At 50.1% G+C, this 17,081-nt stretch overlaps 1 protein-coding gene across 2 annotated transcripts in view; it reads left to right on the top strand.

Moving 5' to 3' along the window:
• The first annotated feature begins 802 nt into the window (after positions 1 to 802).
• Positions 803 to 17,081, top strand: part of SFXN5 (sideroflexin 5) — a 90,827-nt gene continuing 74,548 nt past the window's right edge. The window contains exon 1 of one of the 2 annotated variants that reach the window (XM_062618895.1): positions 803 to 868. The gene's annotated coding sequence lies outside the window, so the exon portion shown is untranslated. Of the gene's footprint in view, positions 869 to 13,741; positions 13,820 to 17,081 lie in introns of those variants that run through there. The other variant, XM_062618896.1, reaches the window with a different exon arrangement.

Genomic DNA, 17,081 nt, shown 5'->3' with positions numbered 1-17,081 from the left:
ACAAGAGGGACGTGGAGCTGTTGGAGCAAGGCCAGAGGAGGCCATGGAGATGCTGCGAGGGCTGGAGCAGCTCTGCTCTGGAGCCAGGCTGAGAGAGCTGGGCTGGGGCAGCCTGGACAAGAGAAGGCTCCTGAAGGGGAGACCTGAGAGCAGCTCCAGTGCCTGAAGGGGCTGCAGGAAAGCTGGAGAGGGGCTTGGGACAAGGGATGTAGGGACAGGCCAAGGGGAATGGCTTTAAACCATTTATTCCCTTGTTGGGACTTTAAGCTCTTTTTAGGCCATTTGAAAATCTGATTTCAGAAACCTTTGTTCCAGTGGTGTACAGGTGGAGGGGTTTCTTCCCACCAGTCTTCCCCCCCCCAGATCAGGGACCCTGTGAGATGGGTGTTAGGGGGAATGAGGACAAGCAGCATGGGGACAGGCTTAAAGACATTGAAGGGTGGCAATCCTATTGACTTAGAGGTCTGGAGCTGTGCCTTGGGTTTTGTGGCCTCTGGGATCTCCCAAGAGCCCCATGGGGGAGCAGACAACATTGTATTTGGTGTGAAAAAGGAAAGGATTTTAGCAGCTTGATAGTATCCCTTTATTATAATATCTATATTAGTACCCTGTTAGTAGCAACGCTGCTATTAGCAGGGTCCAAGGCATCATCTTTTCCTTTTTACTTCCTATCCCAAATTACAGCTGGGATGTACAGCTTCTTTTGTACATCTTTTTCGTTGCTATTTAGGAGGAAATAAAACCTTTCTCTTTGTTCGTTTCTAACTGAACACGTTTTGTTCTTTCCCTTGTTTTCCAGACTTCATTTTATGGCAGATTCAGGCACTTCTTGGACATCATCGATCCGCGCACTCTCTTTGTGACCGAGGTAATGTATATGCACCTTGTTGTCTGAAAGCCCTGTTTATTAGACAGGTTTAGATTGGAAACAATCTCTTCTGTGAAGAGCAGGAGTAATGAAGCCAGGTTTCCAGTGGATTTGTGTCTCACAGCTGATTGATTGCCCAACTGAGCTCTGTTCAATCCGTAGCCCAGACCTGCTTTAGATTAGACATCAGGGAATCCACACACCAGTCAGGCTCCCCTCTCCCTCCAGTAACCAGTGAGACCCTCCAGTGGTTTCAGTCAGATTTGCCAGGGATTTAGTCTTCTTAGAAGGAAAATTCCTACAGTCTTTATGGAATAAAATGCAGGTGAGTAGATGAGGGAGTAAATAGTAATTCTCATGAAGGGAGAGGGTCCACACTGCAGTTTTTCTGTGCCTGTACTCAAGAAGACCTTATCTGAGTGAGGTGGTGTAGTTTTTCCTTAGTTATTACCCTGTTTGTAACAGGCTTTTGGGGTTTCTGGCCCATTTATGTTCTGTCCAGCTTTATTGCATTTCCCTGCTCTCACAAAGCAGTTGTGGGGAATCCTTTAGAAGAAGTATTTCAACCGGTGATCTTCAGTTCTGCTGTTAGCCAGGAAGCTCTGGATTTTGCTTCCAGTGAAGGGGAATTCCTTTTTCCTTTTCCTTTGCTGCGTTTTATTTTGGTTCCTTTTGAGGTGGGGTTGTGTGAGATGAAAATAAATGTGCAAGCAATTCTCGGAGCACAGGGAGCTGAACCACTTGTTGTAGCTGATGGTCAGCTGAGGCCAGTTCCTTCTGCACTGTGATGGTGGTGAAAACGTGTACTTTAGATCCTGACAGGATCTGTAGGTCTTGTACTTTAAAATGTGTCATGTGTGTATATATGTGTGTATGGAGGTAGGCTGAGAACACTGGGGCTGTTCAGCCTGGAGAAGAGAAGCTGTGGGAGACCTCAGAGCAGCTTCCAGTGTCTGAAGGGGGCTACAAGGGTGATGGGGAGGGACTCTTCATTAGGGACTGTAGCGACAGGACAAGGGGTGATGGGTTCAAACTGAAACAGGGAAAGCTTGGGTTAGATGAAAGGCAGAAGCTCTTCCCTGTGAGGTGCTGAGGCGCTGGCACAGGGTGCCCAGAGAAGCTGTGGCTGCCCCATCCCTGACAGTGCTCAAGGCCAGGTTGGACACAGGGGCTTGGAGCAAGCTGCTCTAGTGGAAGGGGTTCCTTGCCTATGGCAGGGGTTGGAGCTGGAATTGAGCTTTAAGGTCCCTTCCAACACAAACCCTTCTGTCGTGGTTTAAACCCAGTCAGGTAACTCGTTCACTCACTCCCCCCCCTCCTTCTTGCCCTCCCCCTGCTCCCGGAGGGACGGAGAGGAGAATCGAAAAGAATGCAACTCCCACGGGTTGAGATAAGAACAGTTTAGTAACTAAGGTATAACACAAATCACTACTGCTACCACCAATGATAATAATGATAAAGGAAATAACAAGGGAAGAGAATACATCATCTCACCACCAGCCCCCCCAGCCCGACCAAGCTCTGACCGATACCTCCTCCAACCCTGCAGTCTCCCAGCCCCTCCGGCTAACTCCCAGTTACATCCTGGGCATGACGTGCTGTGGTATGGAATACCTCTTTGGTCAGTTTGGGTCAGGTGTCCTGTCTCTGCTTCCTCCCGGCTTCCCCTCCTCCCTGGCAGAGCATGAGGCTCACAAAGTCCTTGGCCAAACCAAAACATCGCTTGTTATCAGCTCTGTTCCCGAGCTGAAAGTCAAAACACAGCACTGCACCAGCTACCAAGAAGGGGAAAAATGACTGCTACTGCTGAACCCAGGACATTATCCACCCCTTATTCCATACCATTCACGTCATGCTCAGATCCCATATTTTCAATATACTCTTATCTTAGTGCATAGACCAGTCCCTATAAAGCTGCTGAGTCCATCTGGTCCATGATGTCAGGCTCCATCTCTTGTAATAGTCTTCCAGAGCAGGAGAGACTGTGTGCAGTGTTCACACTCGTGAATAACCTGGGCAATAGTGTCCATTGCTAAGTCCACCCCTCGATCATGAGTCCATCTCTATGTTGCATCTGTGCTCTGATGGCCTGAAGGGCCATGGGCCCACCAGGCTCAAAATAATTCACTGTCCCCTTCAGCAGTTTCTGCAGCTTGTTGCTGGGGACTCCATACAGCTGCCTTCCATCTCTGACGCTTCCAAAGCACTGGAGGGGCCCAGTGGACTACATAGTTGCCCATACTGTCCCACACACCCTGCCACTCATGACTGTCCAGCCTTGGGGAAAATCTCTTGGTCCCCCCATATCGTCGTCTAACCCCAGACAAGACCCAAACCTGACTCTGCTTAACTTTTGAGATCAGACAAAATGGTTGTGGGTAGAACACAGCCTGTATGTGTGCCAACATGCTGATCCCCATCACAATCAGCAGGCAGGTCCCAAGGATTCCCAAAGGCCATTCAAAACCTTCAGAACTCTCAGTTGATGCTGCTGTACTTGTCACTGGGGCTGGTGTAGCTGCTGTACTTGTCACTGGGGCTGGTGCAGCTGCTGTACTTGTCACTGGGGCTGGTGTAACTGCTGTACTTGTCGGCTCTCCCACCGCCAGCTTCTCTTTTCCTGAGTCCAGCTCTTCCTCCTCTGCCTTGCTGGGAAATGCTGCGTGGTCTCCGGCATCCTCCTGGGGCTCGGCGGGCGGCTTCCGGGAAATGCTCTCGGCCGTCGCGGGGCTCGGCTCGGCCGCGGGGCTCGGCTCTTCCGCGGGGCTCGGCTCCTCCGCCGCCTTCTCCCGCTGCTCGGCAGCCGCTTCCTTCTTCTCCTCGACCGCCCCGACCTCCTCCACCGGCAGCCGTCCCCTCGCGGCCTCCGGCCCCGCTCCCGCCGCCGCTTGGTCCCCGGGGCCGCTCTCCCGGGCCGCTTCAGCAGCCGCCGGCTCCCGGGGCCGCTCCCCCTCGGCTCCCCGCAGCCTCACGAAGATGGAGAGTAGGGTGAGGGCCAGGCCGGTGAAGAGCAGCCGGACGGCCAGGTACAAGTCCACGGCCACGTCCGTCCCGCCCTGCTGCTGGAGCCCGCCCGTATTACAAGCCATTGCCATAAAGCACAGTGAGACAAGAACCTTAGCCCAAGCCCCACACTTGATAAACACTAACACAGCAAATACCGGCTCTAAGTAAGTTACAACATTCTGAAGCTGTGAGATCAAGCAAAACAACTCTGAGAGCCAATAAATCAGCATTGTGACGAGTGACTATTAATCTGTCAGATCTGTTGTTATCTCAACCCTTCGTGCCCCACGTTGGGCGCCAAAAAGAACTGTCGTGGTTTAAACCCAGTCAGGTAACTCGTTCACTCACTCCCCCCCTCCTTCTTGCCCTCCCCCTGCTCCCGGAGGGACGGAGAGGAGAATCGAAAAGAATGCAACTCCCACGGGTTGAGATAAGAACAGTTTAGTAACTAAGGTATAACACAAATCACTACTGCTACCACCAATGATAATAATGATAAAGGAAATAACAAGGGAAGAGAATACATCATCTCACCACCAGCCCCCCCAGCCCGACCAAGCTCTGACCGATACCTCCTCCAACCCTGCAGTCTCCCAGCCCCTCCGGCTAACTCCCAGTTACATCCTGGGCATGACGTGCTGTGGTATGGAATACCTCTTTGGTCAGTTTGGGTCAGGTGTCCTGTCTCTGCTTCCTCCCGGCTTCCCCTCCTCCCTGGCAGAGCATGAGGCTCACAAAGTCCTTGGCCAAACCAAAACATCGCTTGTTATCAGCTCTGTTCCCGAGCTGAAAGTCAAAACACAGCACTGCACCAGCTACCAAGAAGGGGAAAAATGACTGCTACTGCTGAACCCAGGACACCCTTCCATGATAACTAAAAGCTGTTTGGTTTCCTTTGCTAATTGAGGTGGCAAATTAAAACTCCACGAAGGGTTTGATGAGGAAGCAGCAGTTTGTGGATAGCTCCTTCCCTCTGACAGATGGCTGCATCTTCCAGGCCCAGGGTTCTCAGGGAACAAATAAATCACTGTTTGTCTTGGAGGAGCTCACTAGCAAATGGGGGAAAAAAAGCAGATAAATGAGTTTCTAATGAGAATGGAGGTTAATCCCATGCATAATGTTATAATATGGGGGTTTTCTCCATCCTATTTTAATTGCTGTGTGTTACGTCATTACATCCTACTGGTGGCTGTATTTGGAGGAAGGATGAAGTGATCCCTCTGAGTGGGGGAAACCAGGCACAGTGATAGGGAGCATAACGAGCTTCAGTGACAGTCCTCTCTTAGTCATTCCTCTTTCAATAAGGCAAATCCTTAACACCATTAAAAACTTCCTTGTCTATTAAACGTTCTTGAGCATTAATATTCAAGGGCACATGTCCTTAGGGACACATCCTCATGTCCGTGACCATGGCAGGGGGTTGGAACTAGATGAGCTTTAAGGTCCTTTCCAACCCAAACCATTCCATGCTTACAGGGCAGAGGCAGTTGGAAGGCAGTTGCTCCAGTTTTATCTTTAGTGTAGATATAATTATCTATATCAAGCTTACCTACTAATTTTACTTGCTTTCTGAGTGCATCTGATACTGAAACAAGGCATGGACGTTGTGTCATTGGTGCATGTCACCTCCGAAGAGGAGGTTTCCTCATGTGCTAATTCATATCATAACTGGCTCCCGATGAAATCATCTTTGGCAGCAGCAAATGTGCAGCCTTCTCCCAATAAGCAGGAAAAGTGTCATCCCAGAGGACAAACCCAACGAGCCCTGTCACTGAGACCATGAGGAACCCCTCAGCAGATGTAATGCCTGTTTTCGAACAGCGTGAGCTTGAAATGATTGGGATAATGCTTTTAATTGCTCTGTAATTAAGATCCATTGGGAGAAGCAGTGTGGTCCAGCAGCTATTTTGATAAGCCTAACGTCTCCCATCTGACACGAGCCTGGCCAGACTGTTAATGCTCGTTGGGAAGCTCTTCATGGAGAAAGCTGTGGGGCTGCTAATAATTGAGAGCCAAAGTGGAATGAGGATTCAAGTGAGCTCAGAGGGGCCGTGTGTTATCTGCTTCTGCTTCATCTCATTGTTCAAAGCCGAAGTCTGCAGAGCACGGAGCATCTTGCATTCCCATATTTGGGTTTAAAATGGAAGCAGGATTAGATGTATGTTATTTATATGAACGATACCTTCTTACTCAGCAGATTGTCTGTCTGTGTTTATTCAGTGTCACATCTGCTGGCTCTACTTGAACAAAAAGTTTCTGGCTCCTGTTGTCTGTCACTGTAGATCCAATACAATAGGGCCAGCTGGAGTCAAGTCTGCCGTATGTATCATCTATGGAGCAGCGAGACGAAATCAGGGATGGTTGAGTTGCTGATGGCAGAGCACAGCTGGATTTTGGTGCCCCACATTGCATTCGTGGTGCTGGTGGCCAGAAGACTCTTGCTTTGGTTCACATGGCAGTAAGTCATCATTGGTCTGAACCTGAAATCAGTGAAACTTGCAGTCGCAAAGTTGAGCATCACAGGGATAACGCAGCCTTGCAACCCCAATACAAGCTCCATAAGAGCAGAGGGAGATGCCAACTGTCCCGGCGTGCCCTGTCCCATGAGTGGGTTTTCTCTTAAAAGCCTCGACTGCAAAACTTGACTCTGTCTTTGTGTTGATTCTGTAACAGTAATGTTGTAGTGCTACTGGCATAATGACTGTTATTACGGTCTGTATGTGCACATATGGGTTTCTGGAGGCAGCTCGAAGCCATGTGTAGGCATCAGTTGGGATCCAAGAGAAGACAAGGCACAGATCTTTCAGACAGAAACAGTGTGCCCTTGAGCACGGAGGACAAGGTGGAAAATCAGTGCAAGAGTTCACGTGCTGGATGGAGGTGTCTGATGCTTGTACGTAGGGACAGTTGTCTGCAGTTGTCCTCCTGTCCCAACCAGGGTGCCGGAGTGATGGCCGTGAGGGATTTGGGGTGGTGACAAAGGGTTCTTGGAGGTGGCCATCAGCTCAGCGTGATGTGGGGTAGGACAAGGGGGAGTGGCTTGAACCTGCCAGAGGGGAGGCTGAGATGAGTGAGCTCTTAGGCAGAAGCTCTTCCCTGGGAGGGTGCTGAGGCGCTGGCACAGGGTGCCCAGAGAAGCTGTGGCTGCCCCATCCCTGGCAGTGTTCAAGGCCAGGTTGGACACAGGGGCTTGGAGCAAGCTGCTCTAGTGGAAGGGGTCCCTGCCTGTGGCAGGGGTTGGAGCTGGAGGAGTTTTAAGGTCCCTTCCAACCCAAACAATTCCATGATTCTGTGATCTCTGGTCTTGTTCTTTATCCCCTTTCTTTGGCTGGCCAAACCAAACTCCTCCAAATACAATCCTTTAGCAGCTCTTCCTACAAAGACTGAAATTCTCCATTCTGCTGACGTAGTCCCAAAAGCGTGCTCTAGGCAGTGACCTTCTGAGTCAATGCCTGGTGGCTCGGATGAGGGCAGAGCAGGTTACATCAGCTCTTTGAACTAAAACCTACAGGTTAGATCTAAGCTGGGTCATTCAAACTGAGTCAGGTGCTGTGTTTTGGCTGTAACCATAAAGCCCATGGTCATGGATCAGCGGTAGCCCTTTGCATGCTTCTCATGGGCTTAGTGAACTGAGCTGTGGTTCAAAAGCTGGGTGGTTTTGGGCCTACAGTGATACCAGAGAGGGACTTTTCATCAGGGACTGTAGTGATAGAACAAGGGGTGATGGGTTCAAACTGAAACAGAGGGGATTTAGGTTTGATATAAGGTAGAAGTTCTCCCCTGTGAGGGTGCTGAGGTGCTGGAACAGGTTGCCCAAGGAAGTTGTGAATGCTCCATCCCTGTCAATGTTCAAGGCCAGGTTGGACAGAGCCTTGGCTAACATGGTCTAGTGTGAGGCATCCCTGCCCATAGCAGGGGGTTGGAACTGGATGAGCTTTAAGGTCCCTTCCAACCCAAACCATTCCATGATTCTGTATTTTCCAGCCGTGTTCAGCCCAAGGCAAGGATTGAACCCCTTTCCTAAGACCTGTTGTTGGTGGGTAGCATTTCCCAAGTGGACACGGCTTGAGCTGCTGTGGTGGAGCACCAAGGGTGGAAGTTTGTGCTTCTGAATCCCTGAGCATAGTAGATCCCTGGCACTGCTTCTGGGCTTAGGTTTGTAAGAACATCCTCCGGGTGCAGATGGTCTGTCTAGCACCCTATTATGAGAGCTGAGACCCCATCACCCACCACGAGAAGTGCTCTAGTTTTGATGAGAAGAGGGGTATGAAGGAAATGATATCTACGAGGGAAAGCTGTGGCTGCATCTTTTTTTTAGGTGATGCTGTAAAAACTCCGGTGACACTTCTTCCTACAGGCAGCAGGAGAGAAATCAAGCAGCAATAAATATTGAAACAGTAGCACAACCTTGCAGAGAGACATCTTTTCCCCTGTTAAAATGGAAATGAAGTGGAATCTTAGACATGAGCACTAGCGCAATAATGCCGCGTCGTGCTGAAAGCAAAGGAGGGGAGCTCTGGTTGGCGTTGGGAGCTGTAATTCCCTATTCTTTTGGGCTTTTCCAGAAGGAAAACAAGGCACTTTTCCCTAAGGAATGTTGAGGCTGGGGGTTATCCACTAAAGCTACCTGCCCGCTTCCAAGCCATGTGAAAAGCATCTTCCTAATGCGATCCTTGCATTAACACTTTGCTTTCTGTGCCACTCTTTTGTCCACCTCGGGACCCATCGGCAGCGCTGGTTTAGGACTCCTTTCTTTGGGAAACTTCCCTTCTCTCCCCACGGAGCTGAAAGAGGAAATTCATGAAGACTGGGATTTTGAAAAGCAAAATCAGCCTTTTTTGTTTTCTGTTTGTTACCATACTCAACAAGATGGGATCTGGCCAGGGTTGTTATAGTAACTCCTAAGATTTCCTCAAGAGAAGGGGGAAAAAATAGAACACAGACCCATTCATCTCTTGCTTCCAGTTTTTCATTCAGAGCTACATGCTGTTCTGTGCAGATCATTTGCAAGGCACACAGTGGAGGTAATCTCAGTCACAAAACCACGAGGCCAGTAATGAGCACAAATGGCTCTCCAGAACGTTGGGCTGGCATTCCTGGCTTCTTTGCTAGCTTGGGAGGCAAGAAGGGATTGTCTTCCCTGGATCTGTTGTTCGGCCGTCCAGTTTTTCACCACAATATTATACCTGGTATGATATGTGTATATGATAGCCACACTATGTATGATATCCACAGTATTATACAATTATAGGTGTATATACATGTATCGTGCTGGGTAATCCTAATAGGATGTTTTTAAGCAGCCACGAGGGCAAGGAGCTGCCAAGAGGAGCTTCAAGAGGCTCACGTCCTGTTGTGATCTTGTGTGATTGCTTTTCTGGCTGCACCTTGAATCCTGTGTTCAGCTCTGGGCCCCTCACTCCAAGAGAGACCTTGAGGTGCTGGAGCAGGGCCAGAGAAGGGCACTGGAGCTGGTGCAGGGCCTGGAGCCCAAGTGTGATGGGGAAGGGCTGAGGGAGCTGGGGGGTTCAGTGTGGAGAAGAGAAGGCTCAGGGGGGACCTGATGGCTCCCTACAAGTGCCTGCCAGGAGGATGGAGCCAGGAGGGGCTGGGCTCTGCTCCCAAGGAACAAGGGATGGGACAAGAGGAACCGGCCTCAAGCTGCACCAGGGCAGGTTTAGATGGAGCTGAGGAACAATTCCTGCCCCAGAGGGTGCTCAGGCATTGGAACAGGCTGCCCAGGGCAGGGCTGCAGGCACCGTCCCTGCAAGTGTTCACACAGCGTGGAGACGAAGCCTCAGTGCCGTGGGGCAGTGGTGGCCTTGGCAGTGCTGGGAATGGTTGGACTGGATGAGCTTAAAGGGCTTTTCCAGCCTGGTTGATTCTGTGATTCCTCACAGGTTGGGAATGCCCGAACCAGCCTAAAAATCCCCTTTGTTTCTCAGATCTGCAGTGCTTACAGCTTTACAGTGATCAACCAAAGCTCTTAACTGGTCGTTCATGTAGCTGGTCATTGCAGCTACAGAGCCCTGAGGGTCTTGCCCAGAAGAGCATGGCCATGTGTCCGTGCCATTGGATTTCATCCCATGTGCCCATTTCTTAAGGTCAGCATTGCTTCTGTATGAGATCCTCAGCCCTTCTGGAGGAAACAGTGTGTCACCAGTGCTGCAGCACCATCCTCATTCATAACTCTTGCTTTTTGTCCAGTGTCAGGAAGACTTGGCTAAAGTAAGGACTCATTTCTCTGTCTGGGGTGTTTGATAGACGAGGAAAAGTATGGCCAGTGACTGGCCTTATCCACTGAAGTACTCAGAACAAGAATACTTGTGCTCCTAAACAGTGTAGGCTCCTTCCAGGAAACGATTCATGTATTCCCTCTATCACTTGCATATGATTTTTTATTAAGATAAGTTTAAATTTTAAGACAAATTTAGCATTTGTGTGCATAAGTGAAGGGGGCTTAGAGTTAAGACACTGATTTTTCTTGCTATGTAGATTCACAGAATGGTTTGGGACGGAAAGGACCTTCAAGCTCATGCAGCTCCAACCCCTGCCACGGGCAGGGACCCCTTCCACTAGAGCAGCTTGCTCCAAGCCCCTGGGTCCAACCTGGTCTTGAACACTGCCAGGGATGGGGCAGCCACAGCTTCTCTGGGCACCCTGTGCCAGCACCTCAGCACCCTCCCAGGGAAGAGCTTCTGCCTAAGAGCTCATCTCAGTCTCCCCTCTGGCAGGTTCAAGCCATTCCCCTTGGCCTGGCCCTGCATCCCTTGTCCCAAGCCCCTCTCCAGCTTTCCTGCAGCCCCTTTAGGCACTGGAGCTGCTCTCAGGTCTCCCCTTGAGGAGCCTTCTCTTGTCCAGGCTGCCTCAGCCCAGCTCTCTCAGCCTGGCTCCAGAGCAGAGCTGCTCCAGCCCTTGCAGCATCTCCGTGGTCTCCTCTGCACTCGTTCCAGCAGCTCCATGTTTTTACATTGGGGTCAATGTGCATGGGTCAGTCTGAGTCAAAGAAGGAGCAAGTTTCAGGCCAATACACCCAGAAACAGGGCAGAAACCAGAGCTATATCACTTGTTACGAGTGACATAGGATTGTGAGCTTTGGTTGGTACCGCTGACCTCAGCATCAGCACCCAGCCCGAGCAAGCCCCATCTCTGAGCCCAGCCTGTGCCAAGACTGCAGTAGTTTGCAGGGGTCATTCCTATCTGCTGCTGAGCCCTGTGTGGTGGCTTTGTGCAGACTCCACTTGTGCTCAGGAGGTGCTAATTGCTGCAAGAATAAAACCTATAAAATACCAGGGCTGGAAATAGCGTGGTGCTGCTGGTGTGAGCTGAGCCAGCGTCAAGGCAGTGGCTCCGCTCCCAACCCGCTCGCTCCGTGCAGGAATTGCCACTCTTCCATATGTCTGATGTGTTGAATGTTGTCAGGACAATAGTCATTCATTAATTGCTGCTTTCAGGTTGGCGTAAGTGCTGGTGCTTCCAAGGAAACAACAAAGTACTCTTTGATGTTGGCATGAAAGGCAGGGGGGAAAGTAGTTCCCCTGCCACCGATCCCATGGATGCGAGCTCCTAATGAGCTCGGGATGCTTTGCCTTGTATACAGGAGGGATGTGAGAGCAGAGCTGGCAGTGCCTCAACACGGTCACACTGCAAGCACAGGGTTTAGATGAGCCACCATCACGCTGGGGGTGATTTGAGACAAAATACTCTGTGTTTATGGGATGTCCTCCAGGATTAGCACCAGCAAAGCTGCCACAACAGCAGAGCTAGTGCAGCGAATCAAACCAAAGCCGATGTTACTCATCTGGATGACAGATAACCCGCGGGAGGCTTTTGAACATGGTTAGCTGAGTGATTTGTTTGGCTTCAGATATTTGGGAGCCGTGATCTGGTGCTTCCTGCAGGCTTGGATAAGTGGATTTAACCCCCCTGAAGCTGCTGTTTGCATCCTGACTTCTTCCTCTTTATGTTAGGTTAATCTCTCTCTAATTTGTACCTCTCTACTTCTGCCCTGTGGTTTGTTTTAGTAAATTTTAATTGATTTCAAGAAATACATTTATCTCATGTAGAATGTATCATAGAATCAATAGAAGCATAGAACAGTTAGGGTTGGAAAGGACCTTAAGATTATCCAGTTCCAACCCGCCTGCCATGGGCAGGGACACCTCACACTAAACCATGGCACCCAAGGCTCTGTCCAACCTGGCCTTGAACTGCGCCAGGGATGGAGCATTCACAACCTCCCTGGGCAACCCATTCCAGTGCCTCAGCACCCTCACAGTAAAGCACTTCCTCCTTAGATCCGATCTAAACTTCCCCTGTTTGTTTGAATCTGTTACCCCTTGTCCTGTCACTGCAGTCCCTAATGAAGAGTCCCTCCCCAGCATCCCTATAGGCCCCCTTCCCCTTCAGATACTGGAAGGCTGCTATGAAGTCTCCACGACCTCACATGTGTGTATATATGTGACTTTAACCTGCCCGAGGGGAGACTGAGATGAGCTCTTAGGCAGAAGCTCTTCCCTGGGAGGGTGCTGAGGCGCTGGCACAGGGTGCCCAGAGAAGCTGTGGCTGCCCCATCCCTGGCAGTGTTCAAGGCCAGGTTGGACACAGGGGCTTGGAGCAAGCTGCTCTAGTGGAAGGGGTCCCTGCCCGGGGCAGGGGTTGGACCTGGATGGGATTTAAGGTCCCTTCAACACAAACCAGGCTGGGATTCTATAATATACACTCTATAGTATATGTTATATATAATATAGTGTCTATCTACACACAATGTATGTATTGCTGGAAATTATATCTAGTTCTTGAAAGCATTCTGCGTTCATAAGCTACTCTTCAACTCCAGAACACTTCTTTATGTTTCTCTATATATGGATAACTGTTTTGGGAGTGCGTTGATGATTTTGACAGGCTGGTAGCACGGCTCAATGCCCCTGGGATCCCTTGAACACATGGAATGCGTTCATTCTTCTATTTTATCACAACGTGAGGAAAATCTTGGTTTACTTGTGTATGTGTGTGACTTGGTGGTGCTAGCCCCATTCTAACTCTAACTGCAGCAACAACTGACGTTGGTGTTCTTAGAGAGGATGTCACCGGTTGTGAACCCCTGTCTGAATGAGTGAGGAGCAGGCACTTTAAACAGTAACACAGGTCAGTGGGACTCTGAGATCCATCTGAAGTGTGTGAAAATACCATGGGGCTTCAGATAAATTAACTTCAGTGTGCAGTTACAAAGGGTGCTGTTACACTGCCTTGCGAGCTGATGTATGGTAGCTCCAGTGGAGCTGCTCTTCATAGCATCCCAGACTGGTTTGGATTGGAAGAGACCTTAAAGCTCATCCAGTCCCAACCTGTGCCACGGGCAGGGACCCCTTCCACTAGAGCAGCTTGCTCCAAGCCCCTGTGTCCAACCTGGCCTTGAACACTGCCAGGGATGGAGCAGCCACAGCTTCTCTGGGCACCCTGTGCCAGCGCCTTAGCACCCTCACAGGGAAGAATTATCTCTTGCTCGTCTTCATTGTTTTCTACCTTGAAGTGAGAACTTTCATCTCCAGGGTTTATCAGAGCTCTGGTACCACACTGCAAACCCTCAGGTTTTTATGATGAGTTCCATAGATGCAATGCAAGGGGGAGGTTTTTCTCTTTTCTCTTTTATTTCTCCCTCTATAGCACTCCTGCAGTTAGATACAGAACAGCAGGACTGTGCCAGCCAGCAAATCCACACATCCTTCTTCTATATTATATGGTTAAAAGGGCCCATCATAACGTTTCCACTAAGGAACACCTAATTCTATGACTTAAATCCATTGCCCCAGTAAAACCATTCAGTGCAGGCCAGGCATTGCAGATGTGCTGCTCTTTCCTTTGCAGAGTCGCCTGAAGGAAGCTGTGCAGTTGTTGGAGGATTACAAACATGGGACTTTGCCCCCCGGAGTCACCAACAAGGAGGTAAGAGGAAAAAGCCTTTGTTAAACCCCTGCTTCTCTCTGTGCTGTAAAGCGGGGGAGGATGAGGTGACATTTTGGGCTGTGCCTGCATCACTGCAGGGCTTTTTGGATGCTTCTACTGGTAAAATCCCTTCTCTTCTATGCTTGGTCGATTGTTGACTTGTTCAATGTTGCTTCTGGTCCCCTGCAGCTCAGCTGCCCATTTGTTATAGTGAATTTGGGTTGTTCTGAAGTTCCTGTGTTCTAAATGTTGCTGAGCAGCAGAGATAGCAAAGGGTTTCCCTACAAACCTACGGGTTTGCTCCTTTCAGCTGAAGGGAACCTTGCTGTCCTGCAGGTTCTGGTACCAGCAGCTGTGAGGCATCAGCCCCATCTCCTACTGTGTTCCCATTGGTTCTCGTTGCCATTTCCTGATGGAAATAAATGTTGTTTGGGCTGTGTATAACCCTCTGGAAGCCCTCGGGTTGTGGACTGTACCACTTGCAGTGGTACTTTTTGCTGCGTGGTGTTCCTGCCCTTGGGAAGCTGAAGGATGTTGTGGATACCCCACTGATGGGTAAAGTGTCACTTTTGGTAGCACTTGATTCTGCTTTGGGACAGAGGGGTGGGCTGGTGACGTCTCCAAGGCCCTGTCAGTCCTGTTCCATGGACTTTTGTCTGGTATCTATCTATCTATGAACACAGAAAACTTGTGGAGGCAGAAATGACTGTTGCAGAGGCTGCTTTTTGAAACAAGGATCTTGACCTTCCTGTGGGCCTTACCTCAAACTCTACTCCTTATCTGCCCACCTGACTTGATGGGGCTCTTTTGTGCTGTGTGGACATCCAAGAGACTTCAGTCCTGTGTTGTTTAATGTCATATAAAGAGCAGCCTGACTCGATTGTCAGGCTTGCCTCAGGAGATGAAAGAAGCAGCCGTGCCAAAGGACCAGTGTACCCCCTGCGTAAGCAGTGATGGAGATGGTAGAGAGCTCTTCCCCCATGCCCTGTTGGTCAAAGAACCTCTTCTATTTTGTTCCACTGTTCAGGTGTGATAATTCCTTCTTAGGAAAGACAAGTAGAGCAGGTGAATGAACTGAAAGTGGCATTCAGTTCAGAAAGTGACTGCTTGTGTGGTAGGTGCTGGGTTGGGCAAGAGACATGGCTTCAACAAAGCATCAACATGAAATATCCCCTCCCTGCGTGGTGTGCAGTACGAGGCATTGCTCTCCTGGTCTTTTGATATCAGTGGATGCTTTCAACCCTAATCTGATGGTAAGCAAAAAGGAGCTGGGGTTGAGAGAAGAGCAGAGAATGCTGCAGCAGCAGTGACTCAGATCTCATCTGCCTCCAGGCAGATGTAACACAAGTCATTTGCTGTGGCAAACCACACAGACTTCTGACCTATATTTTGGGTTTGCATAGTGACACCCCCAGGATATAGCCAGGGTTCAGTCAGAGCTGCACTGAGAGAGCAAACCCAAGTGTTTTGTGCCTGGTTTCCCTTAGTCATGACCACGTGTGCAGGAGGTGAACTTTGTTATGCAAGCTGGAGGGTTCTGAGTGTGCAGGGAAGGTTTGGAGCAGAGGAGGGGAGAAGAAATAATAGAGTCAGACTGGTTTGTGTTGGAAGGGACCTTCAAGCTCCTCCAGCTCCAACCCCTGCCACGGGCAGGGACCCCTTCCACTAGAGCAGCTTGCTCCAAGCCCCTGTGTCCAGCCTGGCCTTGAACACTGCCAGGGATGGGGCAGCCACAGCTTCTCTGGGCACCCTGTGCCAGCGCCTCAGCACCCTCACAGGGAAGAGCTTCTGCCTAAGAGCTCATCTCAGTCTCCCCTCTGGCAGGTTCAAGCCATTCCCCTTGGCCTGGCCCTACAGGCCTGAACTTTCAGCTTTGCCAATGACCATTTCTACCCAAGAACTATAAAGTCCGGATGAGTTGCATGACAGTGGGGTTTCATCTAATGCTAAGTTGTGGTGACATCAGGCGTTGGGTACTTCTGGTGTTGATCAGCCAGATCCTCTCCTTTCCTTCCCCGAGAGGAAGACCTAACAGTAAATCTGATGGCAACAGGGCTGTGGTTGCTGTCTCTGCATGGGAAGCGTAGGGCTGGATCCTGCGCTCTGAGCATCAGTTGTTGCAGGAGCAGAGGGGAAGGCAGAGAATGTGGGGAGATCTGGGTACCTGACAAGCTTGCCACTGCTGAATTAAATAGGAGTGTGCCAGATACGTACAGCTCTAAGTGTCTCCTTAATCATTTTAAGAACATCCAATGTGCCAGCTGATGGCTTTGGGGAGGGGAAGCATCTCACTTGCATAGATGCCACCCCAGATTTCTACTGCTGAACCAAGGACACTTGGAGAAGACAGTTTTTACTGTCCTCAAGCTAACTTTTACCATTTTAGTGGCCCTTCCCTGCACCACTCTCTCCAGGATGGACTCTGCTACAAGGCATTGACAATTTGCAGTTGTTCTAGTGCTAACTCAAGGAAGGGAGTCACTGCAGCTCTGGAGAGGTGCCCACTTTGTGGCTCACGTGCATGGGTTGATGTTGGAATAAAAGGCTGAGGCGTCTGATGTTTGATGGAGCTGATAACTGAGTGTCACACACACCTCTGACGCACTGATGGAGATGCCACATGCTGGCAGGAGACCTGAGGATGAGAGGTAGTTTGATTTTTGACTGATCTTTTCCTTTCTTTTACCCCTCTTTGACTGTGAACAGAGTTAATCACCGCATGGCCACTGTGGGCAAGTGTCTGCTGGAGCAGTGCCTTGGCTCAGCTGATGTGGTGACACGATTGTATCTGAGAGAGGGTAATTTGCTGCTCTTGCCCATCAGAAAGGCTGGGTAGAACTTGATGGGATTACTTAATGGCTTTGAGAGTTGGGATCTGCAGATCTGGCTGGCTCTGAAATCAAATGGGTCACAACAGGAAGCTAAAATGACCCAAAGAACTGATTTTGTAGTCACAGAGTGGAATCCATGTTTCTTCTGGGTAAAATACAATTCTGTAGAGAGGGGCTTTGGCCAAGGGCCTGTAGGGACAGGCCAAGGGGAATGGCTTTAACCTGCCCGAGGGGAGACTGAGATGAGCTCTTAGGCAGAAGCTCTTCCCTGGGAGGGTGCTGAGGTGCTGGCACAGGGTGCCCAGAGAAGCTGTGGCTGCCCCATCCCTGGCAGTGTTCAAGGCCAGGTTGGACACAGGGGCTTGGAGCAAGCTGCTCTAGTGGAAGGGGTCCCTGCCCATGGCAGGGGTTGGAGCTGGAGGAGCTTTAAG

This window comes from Pezoporus occidentalis, unplaced genomic scaffold (genome assembly GCF_034315485.1).
Source record: "Pezoporus occidentalis ecotype Australia unplaced genomic scaffold, CSIRO_AGI_Poc_V1 ctg205, whole genome shotgun sequence".
In the NCBI taxonomy this organism is placed as follows: Eukaryota; Metazoa; Chordata; class Aves; order Psittaciformes; family Psittacidae; genus Pezoporus; species Pezoporus occidentalis.
The sequence above is the reverse complement of the archived record's forward strand: the minus strand, read 5'-3'. Positions and strand labels throughout refer to the sequence as shown.